The following is a 6,004-nucleotide window of genomic DNA, read 5'->3' on the forward strand; positions in this document are numbered from 1 at the left end:
CAAGGTATCCGAATCAGAGTTCCGTCGTTATTGTCATCCATCTGGCCACTGACTACACATATAATTGCTTGCACTGTGAACCATTAAGTCCACAATTAAACTCTCAAAACTGTATTAGATATACTAGAAACCTAAATCACGAAGAAACAAATGCATTGCCGACATTGTTGACATAAAGGTAGATAACTCAACTAATATTTCATGGCTTTCATAGATTTTGAGTTAAGCGCCCAAGTCTAATTTTCGCAACCATGATCAGAAAGTGACCTCTATTTTATCTCTCTTCTGAGATAGTGTTGTGAACATTATAAGAGATTAATGTGTAAATATATAGGCAAATATACGACAAAAGGGAGTGAGCGAGAGAGAGAGAGAGAGAGAGAGAGAGAGAGAGGGAAAGAGAGAGAGAGAGAGAGAGAGAGAGAGAGAGAGAGAGAGAGAATTAGAGAAGGGTATCTATCTATCACCAAAGATACACACACACACACACACACACACACAGACACACACATAGACACAACAGACGGTCTACTGTAGTGGGATGTGGGGGTGGGCAATTTAATGAGATAAAGCATTTAAAAGCGCATTTATTGGCATTGTGTATCCATGAAACTGGGCGATATAAGTGTTCATATGTCACTCATTGTGAATATCTAGCTAGTAATAATATGTTGGATTGATATTGATTGACAAAAATCATTTGAAAGTCGATATGATTTGAATTAGGAAATTATAGTATTTTGGAATATTAAGAATTAAAATTCTATACTATTAAAGATAATTCTTAGACCTGACGTGCACACACAAGGAGGTCTGATGACCGAATGCCATTAAGGGCCTGCTTTGACACTGTTGTAATGGGCAATATTTTGAGTTGGTCTGAGAATATTTCCATAACACCAATGAGCCTATAACAATTTGGGTTATCAGACCTTTAAATAAGTATACATAGACTTATAGTTTAGGAGTTAAGCTTTAAATTATTATCCAATTATAAGCATTTATTTGACACACCAAAAACTAGAGGTGCCTAAATGAGACAATAAAATGGAGAGAAAGATAAAGTGAATAAATGTGACTCATATATAAGGGAACATATATTATTATTATTCTTATATATGAGTCACCTTATCGTTCTCTCCATTTGACTCACCAATTTATAATATCGATCTGAGAAGACTGGTTACTTAACCTAAGACAGCAATATCCAGTGCTCAAAGTGTTTACAGGGGGTCCCAATCCAACAGCAACACTGAATTGTAAGACGAGGCATGAATGGCGCCTGTTTGGGAGTATCACTTTTTTCTTCAGACAGAGACAACGTTGTTAACGGCCAGGTACTCAATTTACACCTGAGTATGGTGAGAGAATGTGATCTGAGTAAAGAGCGTTTTCCAAGCACTCAACTGTGCACAACTAATAGGGGACGAAACTTAACTTGAACCGTTGCCATTCCTGTCCGAAGACGTGTCTCATACTACTAGAACACATAGCCACAGTTTACACAGTACGAAAATAATTTTTTAGCTTCGTCAATGCAGAAATGGAATATTTTTTTTTACCTTTCCCCATTACCTCCCTTGCTTTTTTCTTTTTTTTTTTTTTTTTAGCTCCACCACAAGGGTATTGTGAGTAATCTAGCAACAATATTTGCTCCCCCATTTGATATGAGTATCATACATCATATTGCAAACAGCAACTATGACAGATTGAATGGAATAAAATAGGTGGATACGATGGGCGATAATCGATACTCGCGTATATCGCCCTAGTATACCTGGTGTATATATCTAGTACTCGATATTGACAAAGTATCGGTCTCAGCTGCCTAATGGTATTCTTGTTACCACTTTTTATAATGTGAATAATTGTATTGGTAGATATGATCAATATCTACAATATTATCGATGAGTTGTATTTAGAAAATATTTAGAAACAACAACCGAAAAACTTAGTTTAACAACACACTGAAACATCCGATTGCCTCAGCACCTTAACACACATGATGGCATTCAAAAGCTAATAATCTGGCGCTGATATGACCTTATTGTGTTGCAAGGGCGGTAAAACCCTTAAAAACAAACAAAACAAGAGCTAAGAACACTTGCATTGGACAGAGATTTGTGGAAACAAATTACTAACTGGATGCTAAAAACAGACTGGCGCATTCGAAGTAACACACACATTCACGGCAAGCGTCCATAGAGACAGCGTAGCCATATTCAAATTGATCTTTTAAATTATCACTTGTTGAAAATTATCTATTTATTTATTTATTTATTTATTTATTTATTTATTTATTTATTTATTTATTTATTTATTTATTTTGTAATTCTTTACGAGTACATAATTGTATTATATTTTATAAAATAAGAATAAAATAAAATTCCCTTTATTCATCCTCATTTGTCTTTAGGATCTATTCCAAGGGAATACTGAAATAACACAGGCGTCAGCCGCATTGCAGCGCCACAAGGTGAAAAAAAGGGGGGGGGGTGACTTGATCAAGGCCAAACAGCGCGGCGGGTGATCAAACTCGATACTTTGTGGGTACGAAGCAAAGACCGTACCGCTGAACCACGCTGACATCTAAACGCATATACGGGCTTGGTTTAAAATTGTTTTAATGGACAATATTTCGCGTTGGTTTTGGCGTATTTCCATTACAGCAATGAGCCCATTTTGATTTGTTCATCAGACCTGGAAATAAGTATACGTCAGTTAATAAACCATTGAATTGAATTGAATCGGTTAAAAATATTACTTACTTTAAACCTTATCTTAAAATTGATTTTCTTAAATTAGATCACGCCCATTAACTCTCTCCTTACCAACCACAGGGAAATTGTCACATTTTTAGAGAGGAAAATAAAGTGAGTAAATGTGACTCATATAAAATGAGACAATGCAAACAAACAACGTTTCGACCCTTGGCCTTCGTCTGCGGACAAACAAAACGCAAAAATATAAGGCTACAAATAAAATGACATTTTGTGAAATGTGGAAACAATGATTATGTATGGAGAGGGTGTTGGGTGTGGATACAAGAAGAGACGCAAGAGAAGGGAGAGGGAGATAAATGGAAGAGAGAGTGTGAGAGAGTGAGAGAGCGAGACAGACAGAGAGAGAGAGAGAGAGAGAGAGAGAGGGAGGGGAGGAGGGAGAAAGAGAGAGAGAGAGAGAGCGAGACAGAGAGAGAGAGAGAGAGAGAGAGAGAGAGAGAGAGAGAGAGAGAGAGAAAGAGTGGGAGGGGAGGAGGGAGAAGAAAAAAAAGAAAAAGTTAAATTAATTAAATTTTCGAAGATAGATGCGACAGAGAGGGGTTGGGGTTATGAGGGGGATATGGAAGTTGACTCAAAGAGAGACACACACACAACACACACACACATACACACAGAGAGGGGGGAAGAGGAAATGTATGCGTGAGTGTGTGTGTGGGTGTGTATATGTGTGTGTTTGAAATGTGTGAGTGTGTGTTTGAAATGTAATTATTGTAAAGAGGGTTGGTGAGAATGTGTGTGTGTGTGTGTGGGTGGGGGGGGGGGGGGGGGGGTGAAGGAAAGAATGGACTAGTAGTCTAATATTATACAGTCACATTTTTAACCATTAAATAAGCATTTTTCTTAATCCGATTCGTTTTGCATATCGTAAAATTGGAAGAAATATTTTTGTTATTATCTAAGAGATTTTATGCTGTTTTGTAAATATCGCTTTGCTGAAAAGATTATGTCCTGATAGCTCAGTTAGTCGAGCAGTCGCTTCACACACAAAGGGACCGAGACCGATCTCGGTTGAAGTCGATATTTTTTTTTTTACTGATCCCCCTGTACACCCAGCAGTGATTGGGTAGCTGGATCTGTTAGATTTGGCGAAAAGGACGTTGCGATAATCTAGCGTCCCATCCAAATGGTAGCAAGCAATTGCTATTGTCCGTTTTACGGTATAGACTCCGGGATAAACTCCGGCTCAATAGGCCTGATGGCTCTGAAGGACTACTGCTACTACTACGAACATATTAAGTAATTGACTTATTTGACTTATTACGGTTCGATCCCTAATCTCCGGACTGTGACGCTTTGGCAGCTTCTCTGATTTGTTGAGTGAGTTTATTTTTCCACTGATGACGGTCTGCTGCGATGGATCTCAGGTGTTCTAAATCCTTTTCGCATCTCAGTTCTTGTATGTCATCAAGGCGCTTGAAGTCTTTATTTAGATTATCGTAATGTGTATATATTTGTTGCAAAGGCAGGCCCACAACAGAAATAAGTGCTGTATGCACGTACTTCTTTTGAGCGGAGTATAAAAAACAACTCATTTATTGGGTTGGACATTTCGGGAACTAATCCTGAAAAAGTGTCTTGAGAAAACAAAGTCGCATTTTCTATATCTTGACTTATGCAACTGGTAACATTTTAAACATAAAGTAATTGACAAGAGTGAGGCATTCACGGGATTAGAACTATTAGTAGACTGTGTATTGACGGAAGCATGAATGTGTTGGTCAGTGAGTAGACCATTGGCAATTATTTCAAAACTGTGTTCCATTTTTTGGGTCTATGGGGAGGGAACTTTCCACACATTACCCAACTCAAATCAGATGTGAGGGGTACCTGTTTTCGGTAGTGACGAGCGACACGTTAAAAAAGACGAAACAGGTGACTTGCACTGTATGAAATGAAACTTTGATTTCATATGTTCTGCTGTGGGAATAAACAAACACTGTGAAGCGCATAGAGCATGACAAAACTGCGATAATGCTTTATATAGTCGGGAACGTATCGAAGTTGCTTCTACCACACTTTGTATGGTATCAGTATCGATTGGGATATTCAATTTTCGACGGGATTTTGTGTTAAGCACTCGATAATACCCGATATTTGCAAATATCGAATAATGCCCAATTCTACTGGGTGACCATAATCTCTTTTCATCGGGTGAATTCCTGTATCAAAATCAATGCAGCCTATTTATTGAATTCTCTACCTCCGCCCTACCATCACTCCTCCTCCTCCTACCCCCTCCCTTCCCTCTCCCTTTCCCCCCTACCCGCATACACAACCCCTCCCCACCCCCCCCCCTCCCCCCAGGGCTATTCAAAGCTTGCCAAGCAATTCGTTAGCCATTGATTACAACGTCACATCCTGACAAAACGCGTTTTTAAAAATTAATTATATATTTTGGTCAGAAGACTTTTTAAAATGAATATATAAATTAATTCTAACATGAAAGGGGGTCCCGATAGCTCAGTTGGTATATCACTCGCTTGACAATCAAAGGACCAAGATCGATCCCTGGTGCAGTCGATAATTTTTTCTGACTCCCCTGTCCACCCAGTAGACAGTGAATGGGTAACTGAATCTGTTAGATATGGCGGAAAGTACTTTGCGATAGACTAGCGTCCTATTCAAAGAATAGCAAGCCATTGTTATTGTCTGTTTCACACTATAGAAACCGGGATAAACTCCGTCTCCATGGGTCCAACACTCTGAAGGACCACAACAACAAAAAAATACTATTAAAATGATAACTAACTCGTTAATAAATCGTATACCGGAGATTTCCATTAATTATCAGTTTTGAAACGTGTTGACAAGTTAGGTGTCATTTTCATCAACTGTTGTTTAATGCCAACGTCATTTTCAAACCAAAATGGACAAAATTTGTTCTGTCAGTGTGCGCCAGTTTGGACGGTTAGAGGCAAAAAACAACAATAATAATATTATAACCTCGTCATTTTGGATGACTGACGACTGGAAAGAGAATTTAGGTATATCCTACTCCATGGAACACACTGAGAAAACGCTTTTAAAAATATGAATTTTGGCCAGATAATTATTTTTCTACAATTCGATTCAATAGTCTGATGTCACGTAACCCAACAACGGCGAGCAGCGTGGTTCTAAACAAAGAAAATCGGCACGTTTTATTCTTCGTGCTGGCTAGAACTGTTCATATGTCATGTGATCAGAATGTATCAAAGTCAAAACATGATCATATTTATAAT

The sequence above is a fragment of the Berghia stephanieae genome, chromosome 2, assembly GCF_034508935.2.
Source record: "Berghia stephanieae isolate SIO BIC M18660-M18661 chromosome 2, UCSD_Bste_1.3, whole genome shotgun sequence".
In the NCBI taxonomy this organism is placed as follows: Eukaryota; Metazoa; Mollusca; class Gastropoda; order Nudibranchia; family Aeolidiidae; genus Berghia; species Berghia stephanieae.